The sequence below is a fragment of the Oryctolagus cuniculus genome, chromosome 14 (genome assembly GCF_051225735.1).
Source record: "Oryctolagus cuniculus isolate XC-2025 breed Fujian yellow rabbit chromosome 14, ASM5122573v1, whole genome shotgun sequence".
NCBI classification, from domain to species: domain Eukaryota; kingdom Metazoa; phylum Chordata; class Mammalia; order Lagomorpha; family Leporidae; genus Oryctolagus; species Oryctolagus cuniculus.
The window spans coordinates 81,474,829-81,490,663 of record NC_142880.1 but is presented as its reverse complement, the minus strand read 5'-3'; the positions used below and the strand labels follow the sequence as shown (position 1 = coordinate 81,490,663).

The following is a 15,835-nucleotide window of genomic DNA, read 5'->3' as shown; positions in this document are numbered from 1 at the left end:
TGAGTCTGTTGGACTTTGTTCCCAGGAAAGAAGTGAACTTCTATGCAATCTGCTCTTCGTGGCTCTAAAAGTCCCCCCCCACCACCCCGGCCCCCTAATATTTGCAGCGACTCTAAGAAAGCAAAGCACGGAGCCGCCCCTCGTGGGGGCCTCCGTTCTCGCACCGGGGTCCGGTCGGCCTCAGTTCTCGGTGGGAAGGACCCCCCCTGCTCTCTCTCGCTCTCCGCAATCCAGCGTACCCCCTCGCCAGGCATTGCGCGTCTCAGATTGCCCCACCGAGGAGTCGCGCTCGACAAGTCCACGCCAGGCTAAGGCTCGCGCGGGCCCTCAGGTGAAGGCATCCACGTCCAGAAAGAAACGCCGTGGGTACAGCGGCCAAAGGCCAGGGCCCCAAGCCCCGCCAAGGCCGGGGCCCCGCGCCTCCCCGCGGCTCCTCCGCGCGCGGGGTCGCAGGCTCCGCCCTCCCGCCGTGGCGGGTACCTGGCGGCGGCGGCGGCGGCGGCGGCGGCGGCGGCGGGCGGGCAGGGGGCGGTGCTGTGCCGCGTGACGCGGCGCGGGCAGAGCGGGCAGGTGACACCCGGCCGCCTCCTCCTTTTTTTCTGCGCGGTCGGCGGCCGGGGCAGCAGGGGCCGCTGTTGAGGAGCTCCGCGCTCGCGCCGCCGCCGCCCTCGCTGCCTGCGCGCCTGGCGCTTCTGCTCCGCGCCCCTCGCGGTGAGTGCCGGGCTCCGGGCCGGGCCAGCCAGCCAAGGCCAAACTTTTCCGGGGCTCGAGGAAGAGGAGATCGGGAGGGAAGGAAGGAGGACCGAGGGGGAAGGAAGGGCTCTGGGAGTCGCGGGAGGGAGGACCTTGGGCGCGGCGGCGGGCAGTGGGAGCCGGTGCCGGGCGCTGGGGGAGCCTGGCCCGCCCACGCTGGGCTCCGGGCGGCGCCGGGGCAGAAGTTCTGTCCCCACCGAGCGCGCGGCTGACTGCCAAGGCCGGTCTCCGCCGAGGCGAGAGGGGCCGCGCGCACCTGCGCCCTCTTCTCGAACCCCGGCCGCCCTGGCATCCCGAGGGGAAGGTCGGCGCCTGCAGCGCTGAGCCCGGCGGAGGGCAGAGGTGCTCGCCAGGGGGACCGGGAAGGAGAAGGACCCGCCCGACCTTGGCCGCCGAGGTCATCGCGCCGGCCTCTGCGGGGTCCGGCCTCGCCAGCCACCCGCTGCGATTCCCGGGCCACTCGTCCTGCTTTCTTCCTTCCCCGAGGGGCGCTCGCTGCTCGTGCGTCCCCCACACTCCCCGGGCAGGCACGGGCTCGGGGCGCTGTCTCCGACTCCCCGAGCCGCATCCTGCCGGGTGGCTGCGGCCGCCAGGGAGGACGAAGATGAGCACAGAGCCGCGGAACAGGTCGCGCCAGAGGTGAGGATAGCAAAGCAGTCCCTCTGCCCGCCGAGGTATCACCTCTTGGGAAATGGGCCCTGCCCCTCCGGCCGTCGGCGCTGATTCAGACTCGCCAGATGCGCCGCGACTGCTCCTCGGAGCTCCGGGGGCCCTCGGGACGGCGCGGCCGCGCCCCCGCCCTTGCCCAGCGCTCGGAGCTCCCCGAGCTCCAAGCTGCAGGTCTTCCCCCGAGGCTGAGCCGTGCCCCCCGGAACGCGAGTCCCCGTCACCCCGCGCTCTCGGCTCCCCCTCACTTTTATGGCTTACCAGCCCCGAGAGTCATCCTTGATACCTGGTGGGTGGGTGCTTCCGCTTCTGGCCGCCGCCTGCCTATGCCTCCCGCCTAATGTGTAGCTTGGGCCCCTGTTACAGGCCCCAGATAAGGTCACTGAGGACTGCACACACAAAGCGCCGCCACCCCAAGGCGAGACTTTTCTCAAGTGCCTCCGTGCTGGGCACCGGTTGAAGTTCTGGTGTTAGCTGGGTCTGCGCAGTGAGCCCGAGAGGTCCATGGCCGACCGGGAAACCCGGGGGGCAAAGTCGCTTCCCCGCGGCCACTCCCGCAGCAGCATGAAGGGGGTTCCAGCCCGAGCGCTAAGCGGCCTCCCCCACGCACCGTGGTCGGTCCGCGTCTTCCTGAAGTGCCGTGGGGAGTCCGGCACCACGGGTCGGGCTCTGTATCTCAGGCCCTTCTTTTCCTTCTGTGTGCCTTTTGTACTAGGTTGGACTCTTGAAAAGGCTTTACTTCATCTGTCCCCTGTGCCTACCTGGCACCGGATGCTGCATTTTCCTGGTTTCTTGCTCAGTTTTGCCCTAACATCACAGCTCTCAGTGCGCACTGTAGTATTCCACTTGGACTTGCCTTGCTGGTCCCCTAGAGTGCTCTTGGGGGCGTCGGTCCTTTCTGTCGGGGCGCCATCATTATCCAGTCTCACGGTAGCACCTCTTCCAATGGAGAGATCACTTCCATTCAGGGTCCCCGTGGCTTCTACCCCTCATCAGTCTCATCTGCCACCCCATCCTCTCTTCACCATCATCCTCTTCCCCATCCCTGATTCCTCACTTACCATATGCCATTTTCTTAAAGAGTCCATGTACATGAAAACAAGATTGCAAGCAACTTAGGACGTGAAGTCAGGCGTCACAACCAGCAATTGCTTGATAAGTGTGTACAGTGTGGTGCTGTATGCAGTGAGCTAGCACAGATTGTGCGGGTCTGACGGTGGGAGTTTCTAAGTTCTGTTTTACAGGATGCTAAGGAGTTAGCAGTGGTAGACTTTGGGAGCTGGCAGATATCATACATGGAGAGGAGAAGAGCCCATGCTGACTCTGTTGCTATAGATGGTTACCCTGTATACTGACTGAGCATTACATTTAGGGGTGTAGCAAAGTAGGACAAATTAGCACAGAACCATGGAACCCCTGTCTTAACAGAATCTTTAAAAAATTTGCTTGAAAGGCAGAGTGACAGGAGAAACACACACGCAGAGATCTTCCAGCTGGGGATTCACTTCCCAAATGTCTGCAACAACCAGTGCTGGGCCAGGCTGAAGCCAGGAACCAGAAACTCCATCTAGTTCTCCCACAAAGGTGGCAGGGACCCAAGTGCTTGGGCCGTCATCCACTCCCTTCCCAGCCTCCACATTAACAGGGAGCTGGACTGGGAGCAGAGGAGCAGGGACTCAAACCAGTGCTCCAGTATGGGATGGGGGTATCCCAAGACGACTTAATCCACTGCCCCAAAACTTTCTTCCCATAGAAAGTCTTTTAAAAGTTCTTATTGAAAAATATGAGTCTATAGGGCCAGCTTTGCGGTGCTGAAGGTTGAGTTGCCACTTGCAGTGCCAGCCTTGCATATGGGTGCTGGTTCCAGGCCTGACTGCTGCCCTTTCAGTCCAGCTCTCTGCTAATGTGCCTCGGAAAGCAGTGGAGGATGATCCAAGTGCTTGGGCCTCTGTACCCAAGTGGGAGACCTGAATGGAGTTCTAGGCTCCTGGCCTGCACTAGCTTTGTTCTCCCACATGGATTCAGGGGCCCAGACACTTGGGCCATCTTCTGCTGCTCTCCCAGGTGCCTTAGCAGGGGGCTGGGTTGAAAGTGGAGCAGCTGAGACTTGAACCAGCACCCATATGGGATGTCAGTGTCGCAGATCTTCATTTTACCCACTACACCACAACACTGGCCCCACACTGTCAAATTTCTAAAAGCAGCTTTCAAAAAGTTGGATGGATGCGTACCTTTCCTATTTGGTGACTGCAGTTCAGTCCCAGAGGAACAGAACCCTAAAATGTTGTCTCCATTTCCTGGGGCTCCTGTAACAAAGTATCACAAACCAGGTAACTTGAAACAGCAGAAATGTGTTGTCTGACAGCTCTGGAACCTTCAGGTATAAAATCAAGGTGATTCCTTCAGGAAACTAAGAGAGACTCTGCTCCAGGCCTCTCTCCCAGCTTCCAATGACAGCAGCAACCCAAGGCACTCCTTGGCTTGTAATTCCCACCACCCACCTGCACATGGCCTTGTCCCTGGGTCTCTGTGTCTTATGGGGCCGCCTTTTTTTTTTCTTTTATTTATTTGAAAAACAGAGTTACAGAGAGAGGTAGAGACAGAGAGAGAGAGAAAAGTCTTCCATCTGCTGGTTTACTGACCAAATAGCCACAACAGCTGGAGCTGAGCCAATCCAAAGCCAGGAGCCAGGAGCTTCTTCTGGGTCCCCCATGTGGGTGCAGGGGGCCCAAGGACTTGGACCATCCTCTGCTGCTTTCCCAGGCACATTAACAGGGAGCTGGTTCAGAAGTGGAGCATCTGGGACTTGAATCTGTGCCCATATGGGATCTGGCACTGCAGGCTGGGACTTTAACCCACTGTGCCGTAGTGCCAGCCCCAGGGCCATCTTCTTATAAGGTCACCAGTCACCATGGGTTGAGGGCCCTACACCAGTATGATCTCATCTTAAGTAATTACATCTGCAAGGACCTGGTTTCCAAATAATATCATTCTGAGGTATGGGAGTTAGGACTGCAACGGATCTTTATTTTGTTTTGTTGCTGGAAGCAGGGGACACAATTCAGCCTTTGATAGGAATTTTGCTACACATTGGGATGTACATAAAAGAAAATCTGTATTTTCAGATCTGAAGCCAGGAACCAGGAGCTTCTTCTGGGTCTCCCACGTGGAGGCAGGTACCCAAAGACTTGGGCCATCTTCCACTGCTTTCCCAGGCCATAGCAGAGAGCTGGATTGGAAGAGGAGCAGCCGGGACTAGAACCAGTGCCCATATGGGATGCTGGCGCTTCAGGCCAGGGTGTTAACCCACTGAGCCACAGCACTGGCCCCAAGATTAATTTCAAAAATGTCGCTGTTACCAGTTATTCCTGGTAATTGATTTTAAATATGTGAAAAGAACATCCTTGTGTTATTATATTAGCAAACTTTGTAAATGATGAAAGTAGGCATACTATATTAAGTATTTCTTACCAGACTACTATCCAAATGAAGTAAGTTTTCATATAACTAACACATTTCTCATGTTGAAGGCAAATCTTCATTCTGAAGAAGTAGCCACTCAGTCCATGAACACCAGTGGCCTTGTTTCTTATACTTGTAGTATAAAGTAATAAAGCCTAATCTGGAGCATGTTTGGGGCATTTTAAAGGCTAAAGAAACACTTGAGTGTCACCCTCAGTATGATAAAGCCAACTCCTGCCTCTGTGGGTTAAAGGAAGCTAAGGAAATACAGATGTGGGGGCCGGAACTGTGGCATAGTGGGTAAAGCTGCAGTCTTCAGTGTCGGCCTCCCATTTGGGTGCCAGTTCAAGACCCAGCTGCTCCACTTCCAATCCAGCTCTCTGCTATAGCCTGGGAAAGCAGTAGAAGATGACAGAAGTCCTTGGGTCCCTGCACCTGCGTGGGAGACCCAGAAGGAAGCTCCTGGCTCCTGGCTTCGGATTAACGTAGTACCAGTTGTTGCAGCTAATTGGGGAGTGAACCAGTGGATGGAAGAACTCTCTCTGCTTCTCCTTCTCTGTTTGTGTAACTCTCACTTTCAAATAAATAGATAAATAAAAAAAAATAAATAAATACAGGTGTGATCAGCTGTGTTGTGATGTTCACACGCTGTGTGGGAGAAGCACAGCAGAGGTAGGCAGACTAATGGCCCTCCTGAGCTGGAACAAGGAAGAGTGGGAGTTTGGGTAGATGAGAACCAAGATGAGGGATGGGAAATCACATCCAGACTGAGAGAATGACGTTGGATGAGCAAACTGGACCTACTTTAAAGTGACTAGAGAAGAGTGTGTGAGATGAGTTTGCCTAGGCACGCAGGGGCCGGGTTTGCCGAGAGCCTTGGTTGACCTACTGAAGACTTGAGGTGTTATCCTACAGTGGGGAGTGGTTGGAGACCTGTAGGAATGGGAGGGGCTTCTTAAGATTTGTATTTTGAAAACATCCCTCTGGCATTTGCCTGTTCATCTTTCTGAGCTCTCTCCTCTTCCCATCTGTCTTATCTGTTTGATGTGGAAAGGATGGCTATCTTCATTTCCATCAGGTACCTTGATGAGGCTTAGTTGCATATGAATCTTGTAATGGAAAATCAATTTCACAGGAGTTTTTGCACCTCTGTGCTTATAGGATGTCCAGGTCTACATGTGCATTTTATATCTCCTGATGATGATGAAGTGAAAAGTTTAGCATCTTTTAAACATTGGTAGTAGTTGCTATAAAGCACGTCATATGCTTTTCCTCACGAGTTGTCTGCAGGCTGCATGATAATCTTCATTGTATACGCGAGTGCATAAAGGTGACCAGAGCAGGAAGGGGCTCTGACTGCAGTAGCACGAGTGTCCATTTGGGGGCAGGCATTTAGCCTAGCGGTTAAGCTTTCTACTCCCACGTCATGGTGACTTAGTTCCTTCCCCAGCTCTGGCTCCTGGCTCCGGCTTCTTGTCAATGGACACCTTGGGAGGCAGCAGTGTTGGCTCAAGTAGTTGAGTTCTTGCCACCCAACTGAGAGCCCTGGGATGAATTCCTGGCTCCTGGCTTTGGCCACGCCCAGCCCTAGCCGTTGTAGGCATGTGGGAAGTGAACCAGTGAATGAGAGATCTGCCTCTGTTTTTGTCTGTCTCTCTGCTTGTCACAAACATACAGGGCCCAGTGTTGTGGTGCAGTGGGCTTTGCTACCACAGGCATCCATCACTGAGTACCAGTTAGAGTTCCTGCTACTCTACTTCTTATCTAGGCTTCCTGCTAATGTGTCAGATGAAGCTCAAGTGTGTGAGTCCCAGCCACCATGTGGGAGACCTGAATGGAGTTCCTGGCTCCTGGCTTCGGCCTGGCCCAGCCCCAGCTGTTGTAGCTATTTGGGAAGTGAACCAGCGGATCCAAGATCACTCCCTCTCTCTGTCACTCTGCCTTTCAAGTAAATAAATAGATGAATAAATACTTTAAACAAACAAGCAAAACAAAGGAAAAACAAATATCCAGCCAAGATTTTAACCCAAATCTAATGATAAGGTTTAGGCTTTTCCCACTCTGGATAATAACTCCATGGGCTTATGCTTTTAAGAGTTTATGAGAGGGCCAGCTTTGTGGCATAGTGGGTAAAGCTGCTGCCTGCAAGACCCCGGTGCTCCATTTCCGAACAGCTCCCTGTTAATGCACCTGGGAAAGCAGTGGAAGATGGCCCAAGTCCTTGAGTTTATGAGAGACCCTAACATTCTTGTATCCTACATAATTTTTTAAAAGATTTATTTATTTATTTATTTATTTATTTGAAAGGCAGAGTTGAGGCGGGTGCCGTGGCACACTAGGTTAATCTTCCACCTGTGGTGCCGGCATCCTATGTGGGTGCCGGTTCTGGTCCTGGTTGCTCCTCTTCTGGTCCAGCTCTCTGCTGTGGCCTGGGAAGGCAGTGGAAGATGGTCCGGGTGCTTGGGCCCCTGTGCCTGCATGGGAGACCAGGAGGAGGCACCTGGCACCTGGCTTCGGATTGACGTAGCTCCAGCTGTTGCGGCCATTTGGGGAGTGAACCAGTGGAAGGAAGACCTTTCTCTCTGTCTCTCTCTCTCTCACTGTGACTCTACTTGTCAAATAAATAAATAAAAATCTTAAAAAAAGAAAAAAAGAAAGGCAGAGTTACAGAAGAGAGAGGGAGAGAAAGAGAGAGAGCTCTTCAATCAGCTGGTTTACTTCCCAAATGGCTGCAACGGCCAGGGCTGGGTCAGGATCTTCATCTGGGTCTCCCACGTGGGTAGCAGGGGCCCAAGCACTTGGGCTGTCTTCCATTGCTTCCCCAGGCGCATTAGCAGGGAGCTGGATCAGAAGTGGAGCAGCCAGAACTGGAACTGGTGCCCATATGCCAGTGCTGCAGGCTGTGGCTTATCCCACTATGCCACAATGCTGGTCCCTTTGTGCCTTCTTTAGGTACACTCATGCTGTATTGGATCCTCTGGGCCCAAAAGATGTACGTCTAAGAAGTAAACCAACAGTGTTGTACTCAGACTTTAATCACTCTGCAGCTTATTCAGTTAGCTAGACAGTACCTTCCTTCTTCATCTTCTTCTTTAGAACAGGAGTGACTTTCAACTTGAAGAAAGAAGGCAGAAATAACTTTCTTAGGAATCCATAGTCTGGTCACTTATTATGCAGGAGCTCAGGGTGAGTTCCTAAGTAAATGTGGAGTGCAGTTTTTCAAATGACATCATGAGAACTACTATTCAGTGTTCAAAGGGAGAATAAAATTTTGGTAGAAGATACAATTTTTTTTTAAAGATTTATTTTATTTATTTGAAAGACAGAGTTACAGAGAGAGGTAGGGCCAGAGAGAGAGAGGTCTTCCATCTGCTGGTTCACTACCCAAATGACTGCAGAGGCCAGAGCTGAGCTGATCTGAAGCTGGGAGCCAGGAGCTTCTTCCGGGTCTCCCACGGGGGAGCAGGGACCCAGAGACTTGGGCCATCTTCTATTGCTTTCCCAGGTGATAGCAGAGAGCTGGATCGGAAGAGGAGCAGCCAGGATGCGAACCAGCTGCCATAAGGGGTTCTGGCACTGCAAGCTGGGACTTTAACCACAGCATTGGCACCAGATGTAATTTTTAACATTAACTATAGTCATTTTTTCAGTTATATACATAAAGTTTTCTGGTGTATATGTATTTTATACACACACACACACATACACACACATATTAAGTTGAACACACACAATTGCCAATTCTGTAGGTAGCAGTTGGATGTTGGCAATGTACGTATCTTTCATCCTGGTACAAATATAATCCTGTTTACACCTAACCACTTGACCAGATAAGCCTATACTCATCTTTTTCCCATAAAGCAGACTGGGCTATGCCCAAGCATGCTGAACGCTGGTTTTCACAGCTGGTTCCCTCCTCCAAGTGCTGGGTTATTGGTTTCACAGCAGTCTCTCATATCTCTTGTAAATCTGCTGGTGTCAGTTACACTTGTCTTTGAGAATGATAATTCAGGTAAGTATGTAAACTTATGAAGTGCAAGTGCAAAAGCAAAGAGTAGTATTGTTCCTGGGGGAAAGGAATGTTGGATTCCTCGGAAAGATTCCATAAGAGTGAGTCACTAAGAAACGTGGTCAGGAAAACTATTAAGATCAAAAGAAAATTGTAAAATCACAAGAGACAATTTCCTGAGCTGGCCCAATATGTTTGTTTAGTTGTTTTTGTTTTTTTGTTTGTTTGTTTTTAACCCACTTAGAAAATTTTTAAAAATTTATAGAAGATAAAAATTGTAGAAGATAAATTCTGTGTGTGATTTATATCAGAAACAGTATTTGTGAAGAGTTCTTCCTCAAGGAAATTCTAGAAACTACTTTGGAAAATTGGGGAATTGATGAATATTTATATATTTTAAAGCAACGTCAATGTGGGATGTACGTAGTTTTTTTATTTTCTACTATAAACAGTATGAGCAAGAACCAATCAAAGTGAATGTTTATTCATCACACTATATTTGTTGAAGCTACTGTGCAGTAAGTAGTCAGCACCTTTGCTTCTGGAGTTACTTTCTATGCCTATATTAATAAAGACAGTGAAATTTCGCCTTTGGGAATTGTGGTATAGCAGAGAACATACAGAGTTTTTTTTCTTTTGCTTAGTGTATTGTGTTAATGGTACATAATCAACTCGTACTTCTTACTTTTAGCATCTGTGGAACATTTAAGTTCATTTCAGTGAATAACATGAAACAATATGTGGAACTTAGAGTTGGTTCCTCTCTGCCTTTCCTGGTAAAATAACAATTGAAAGCCAGGATGGCGTTTGACCTAGAGATGAAGACACCACGTGGGGCTCCCACATCCCATATAAGCAGAGTGCTTGCATGTGAGTCCCAGCTCCGCTTCTGACTCTAGTTTCCTGCTATTGGGTGCCCTGGGAGGCAGCAGGTGACGGCTCAGGTAGTAGGATCTCTGCCACCCACATGGGAGGCCCATATTGGGTTACCAGCTCTTTGCTTCAGCATGGCCCTTCCCCAGCTGTTGTAGGCCTTTGGGGAGTAAACCAGCAGATGGGAGATTTTCCTCTCTCTCTGAGTCTCTCTCTGTTTCTTTCTGCCTCTCAAATTTTTTTTTCAATTGAAAGCAAAAATGAGTAATATAGCATTAGTTAGAATACATTAAACTTGATATATTTCTTAGTGCTGTTAAGCTGACAAATTGCATTGGGCAAGGTATTATTTATTCTGGATTCAATAAAAGTATAGTTTTTTTTTTTTCCTGAACATTAGCAGGTTAATGGAAAAAAACAAACTTACACAGTGAGAAAAGTAAAAGTACAGTTTATAACTGTAGCATTTATTAAGCACTGGCTGTATGCCAGGTATCATGCTAAATTCTGCATGTGCCTTATCTTCTTTAATCTTCACAAAGCTCTCTGAGGAAGATGATATTGTTCCTGTTTTGTAAACAGAAAGACTGATGCCCACGGAAGTAACTTTTCCAAGGTCACGTGGTTAGTAACAGCAGTGAGAGTCAGGGCCAGCTCAGCCTGAATTCCAGGACCTTCGTGCTAACCATTTCATAGCTCAGTAGCTTTGTTTTGGATTTCCAGTGTGGGCCTTTTTTTAAAACAATTTTTTGAAAGGTTTTATTTATTTATTTGAGAGGTAGAGTTACAGACAGTGAGAGAGAGAGAGAGAAAGGTCTTCCTTCCACTGGTTTACTCCCCATATGGCCGCCATGGCCAGAGCTGTGCCGATCCGAAGCCAGGAGCCCGGAGTTTCTTCTGGGTCTCCCACATGGGTGCAGCGGCCCATGCACTTGGGCCATCCTCTACTGCTTTCCCAGGCCACAGCAGAGAGCTGGATCAGAAGTGGAGCAGCCAGGACTAGAACCAGCGCCCATATGGGATGCCAGTGCCACAGGCATATGATTAACCTACTGCACCACAGCGCCGGCCCCTAAAACAATTTTTTTATTAGCATAAGCAATTTATCTTGAGCTGATCATAGAGAGTAATAACACAGGAGTGTGAGAAGTGAGGCAGGGGAAGGAGGCCGTCAGTGCGGGACGTGTTCGTAGAGGCTGCCTCCACAGTCGGCACCTGGACCCCTGGGGTTCAGGCTCACCGGGACGAGCCTCAGAGTTATCCTACCCAAAATGCTAGGAAGTGAAATATTTGCTGGGACAGGAGCATGTGGGTCATTATTGTTATCTATTTATTTGAAGATTTTTATTTATGTATTTGAGAGGCAGAGTTACAGGCAGAGAGAAAGGTCTTCCATCCGCTGGTTCACTCCCCAGATGGCTACAGTGGCCAGAGCTGGGCCGATCCAGAGCTTCTTTTGGGTCTCCCTGTGGATGCAGGGACCCAAGCGACTGCTGCTGCTTTCCCAGACCATATGCAGAGAGCTGGATCGGAAGAGGAGCAGCTGGGACAGGAACCAACGGCCATATGGGATGCTAGTGCCCCAAGCAGCAGCTTAGCCTACTACACTCCAGCACCAGCCCCGTGGATCATTGTTTAAAGAAATGTGATTCAAAGTACAAAGGACCTTGGAGGTTATATAGGCCATACTCCTTTATAGGTGAGCACTCTTGGCCAAGGCCTTTAAGTGTATTTGTAGCACTGGGACCTAAACAAATTCTCCAGGCTAAAGCCTAGGTGCTTTTTAACTTGGTGGTTTTCCCCTTGATGAGCCTTAACTCTAGTTGTCTTTTATGCTGAATGTTCGAAGCCCCTAATCTACCCGCTGCCCATCTCCATCTACAAGGAACAGGAATGAGTTCCTCCTGCTGACTTTACTGTAGGATGTGGAGGTGGCAAAGACCGTGCTTCCCCCATGTCACAGGTAGGAAAACTGAAGCTGGAGGCAATGCAGTGGTGTTCATGGTCCATTCTGAGCCTCACGTGTTATAAAAACCTAACCTTGTACTGTAAGTATTAACGAAGACGGCAAGTGCTTGTGGCCCAACAGGTTAACTTGCTGCTTTGGACACCCACCTCCCATGCTGGAATGTCTGAGTCCTGGCTTACTCCGCTTTGGATTCAATATCCTGTTAATGTGCCTGGGAAGCAGCAGATGATGGCTCAAGTACTTGGGCCCCTGCAACCCATGGAGGAGACCTGGATGAAGTTCCTGGCTCCTCTTCCAGCCCTGGATGTTGTGGGCACTGGGGGAATGAACTAGCAGATGGAAGATTGTCTCTCTCTCTGCTGCTCTGTATTTCAAGTGAATGAAAATGAATAAAGATAAACACATTCTTTAAAAGTGTAGAAGAGGCTGGCACTGTGGCATAGCGGGTAAAGCCACTGCCTGCAGTGCTGGCATCCCATATAGGCGCTGGTTCGAGTCCCAGCCGCTCCACTTCCGATCCAGCTCTCTGCTGTGGCCTGGGAAAGCAGTAGAAGATAGTCCAAGTGCTTGGGCCCTGCACCCACATGGGAGGCCCAGAGGAAGCTCCTGGCTCCTGGCTTTAGATCAGCACAGGTCCAGCGGTTGTGGCCATTTGGGGAGTGAACCAGCAGATGGAGGACTTCTCTCTCTCCCTCTCCCTCTGCCTCTTTGTAACTCTACCTTTCAAATAAATAAATTAATTTTAAAAAAGTGTAGAAGAAGAAAAGTACATTATTTTCGCACAGGAGGTTAAAGCATCTAGCCCTGGCCTGGGCTTTCTGCTAACAACCCCTTCCTTTCCTCCTCCATCCTTAGCATCTGGGTTCATCCCTGCAGACGACTGCCTGAGCACCTTGTAGAAGCTGCATATGTAGACTTAGTGGGAGTGGTGTTAATGGACAGTTAGTGCTCACCACTTTGTTATGTGTGTCCATAAAAAACATACTGTGAACCCCTGGCTTCAGTTTTTATCATGTCATCCATGGATACACACAGCAAGGATGATTTGTTGGCTATCCCCTTATTACCATCAGGAATTGCTGTTCAATTCTTATTGCAACTTAGTGTGGTTTGTGCTCTTAACTGAAGCTTAGAGACCAAAAATCTGAGGGTTCAAGAAATTCAAGATTTTCCCAAGGTCACTAGGGTGATAAGTGGCAGACCTAGGTCTAAAATATAAATATTCCGACAGTACCATCCTCTGTTTACTTCATGCGGCCTTAGAGTCTGTTTTCTTATCTCTAGAAAAGCATGTTGAGGAGAGGGGGGCAGATGGTACATGTGTGAAATAGGAAGATTCTAGAGTTTGCATAGGGTCATAAATAACTTACAGTCTACTCTTTTGCAAAGAAGACTTGAAATGCTCACAGAATGAAGGGTCTTCAAAAAGTCCATGGAAGATACATACTATGAAAAAACTGCATGAATTTCAAAATTTTGGGATCAAAACAAACTTAATTCAATTTTTCCATAAGCTTTTTGATGTAAAATATATTAAGATCTGAGTCCAGAAGGATAAAACCTAGATAATGTAGTGATAAAAAGAATACTAAATTTTGATTAATAGCTAGAAGCTCATAGAAATAGCAACCATATTTTTTAAAAGGTTTATTTGAAAGGTAGAGTTACAGAGAGAGGGGAGAGAGAGAGAGAGAGAGAGAGAGAGAGAGAGAGAGGAGATCTTTTATCAGCTGGTTCACTCCCCAAATGGCTGCAACAGCCAGGGCTGGGCCAGGCCAAAGCCAGGAGGCAGGAACTCTGTGTGGATCTCCCATGTGGGTGCAGGGACCCAAGCATTTGGGCCATCTTCCTCTGTCTTCCCAGGCACATTAGCAGGGAGCTGTATCAGAAGTGGAGCAACTGGGACTTGAACTGGTGCCCGTATGGGATGCTGGTGTCATAGGTGGTGGCTTTACATGTTATGTCACAACGCTGGCCCTGAGTAACCATATTTTTAAAAGACATTTTATTTTGGAATAGTTTTAAATTTACAAAACACAAATTGTGAGGTTGTATATAAGGAGTCCCCATCTCTCACCCCATTTCCCCAATTAACATTTCATAGTCTAATATTTGTCACAATTAGTGAGCCACACCCAATTTTCCCAATATATTTTTTAAATTCAAACTCCTTTTATCCTTGTTACTGCTCTCATCCTCTGGTAGTCAACATTCTGTGTTCACATTGAATGTGTGTGAGTGTGTGTGTGTGTGTGTGTTTAAATTTTAGTCCCCACATTTAAACGAGATCATGCAGTATTTGTTGTTCTGTGTCCAGCTTATTTTACTCAATATGATGTTTTGCGGTTCCATCTGTTTTGTTACAAATGACAGGATTTCATTATTTTTCATAGCTGAATAGTATAACATTGTGCAGACATAACGCATATTCTTTATCCATTCATCTGATGATGGACATCTTAGTTGATTCCATATTTTTGCTATTGTGAATGGTGCTGCTATGAACATGGTAGAACAGGTATCTCCTTGATAAAATGAATTCATTTCTTTTGGGTATTCACATAGTAGTAGGATTATTGGATCATAGGGCAGAGTAACCACATTTTAATGGTATGGTTTTTGTTGTTGTTGTTTTTTTAATTTTTATTTGATAGATAGAGTTAGACAGTGAGAGAGAGAGAGAGAGAGAGAGAAAGGTCTTCATTCCGTTGGTTCATCCCCCAAATGGCTGCTACAGCCAGCGCACTGTGCCGATCCGAAGCCAGGAACCAGGTACTTCCTCCTGGTCTCCTATGCGGGTGCAGGGCCCAAGCACTTGGGCCATCCTCCACTGCACTCCCAGGCCACAGCAGAGAGCTGGACTGGAAGAGGAGCAACTGGGACTAGAACCCGGCGCCCATATGGAATGCTGGCGCTGCAGGTGGAGGATTAACCAAGTGAGCCACGGTGCCAGCCAGGTTTTGGTTTCTTTTTAAAAGCATAGTTTGTAAGGTCATATTTTCCCTTGCAAAAGAGATTTATCAAGTAGGCTCTTATAAAGAGCATCTTGAATTGCTTTATTGATAATAGTTTAAATAACAGTTTTGCTAAAGATCCAGAGATATTCTCTAATACTGGCTCTTGGTAATTGACTTAATTGACTTTAGTATGGAAATTGAAGGTAACTCTTTCGAAAACCTTTCTCCAAAGCTTTCAGGGCTAGGTTAGTAAAGTTTAGCTTCTCTTAAAGATGTTCAAATAAAAACACTAGCATGAGGTAGAACTCAACACATAGTAAGTACCAAACATTTGATGAATAAATGAGTAGAAATGTGGCCCCTTCCCCCGAGGCCCCTGTGGTTTCTGATGCTGAGTCTCCGGAGCCTTGGGTCCTATAGTCTTGGCTGTAAGAGCCTCTGAGGCCTCGAGTGAGAATGGGCAACTAGTTCTGCCCAAAATCAATGATGTAGGGAGGAGAAGAAGGAAAAAAAAAAAGAATAATGTTGAGAGCAAAAAGTGAAAAACATGTTATCTGTTTCCTCCCATTCAGGGAAGGACAGAAACATCTCCTCTTGTCTGTCTCCCAACCCATCTAAAAGAAAAACAAAAGAAAACACAGTACAGCTATATATCAGTAGCCAAGCATGATCCCTGCTCAAGCCAAGCTTAAAATGAAAATAGTGTAAGATATCGTGTATCACATTCCCAGAAACACCCGACTCCTCTGGGCCATCTGCTCTCAGCGAGCCCATTGTGCGCACTCAGTTGTATGAGTCAGTAAAGCTGCTTTGCCAGGATCCGACCCAGTTATCTGCAGGCTGTCTGTCTGTCATTCCTGAGGGATCTCCTCTAGCTCTGTCCAGTGCCAGTCAAAGCTCACTCTTCACCTCTGTCACAGGATAGCTGGTTTTGTGGGCAGCAGGGCTTTTGTGTTCATGTTTTCATCAATATTGTTCATCGTACTTGCAGGAAAACAGAGAGATTTGTGATACAGACAGGTTTTCTATGTTTGAGGTGGAAAAACTGTACTCTCATGGAATCAGAAAAACCAAGTTATCTTCTGGCTATAATAATACATGCTGATTTTAGAAATCTGGAATGTGGGGCTGGCGTTGTGGAGCAGC

The 15,835-nt window shown here is 48.5% G+C and overlaps 1 protein-coding gene across 4 annotated transcripts in view; it reads left to right on the top strand.

Annotated features, from left to right (window-relative positions):
- Positions 1-557: 557 nt before the first annotated feature.
- ELOVL7 (ELOVL fatty acid elongase 7) overlaps positions 558-15,835 on the top strand; it is a 103,370-nt gene continuing 88,092 nt past the window's right edge. Inside the window, exon 1 of one of the 4 annotated variants that reach the window (XM_051853762.3) lies at positions 558-711. The gene's annotated coding sequence lies outside the window, so the exon portion shown is untranslated. Of the gene's footprint in view, positions 712-842; positions 1,393-15,835 lie in introns of those variants that run through there. The other 3 variants (XM_051853764.3, XM_051853763.3, XM_008262255.4) reach the window with 3 other exon arrangements.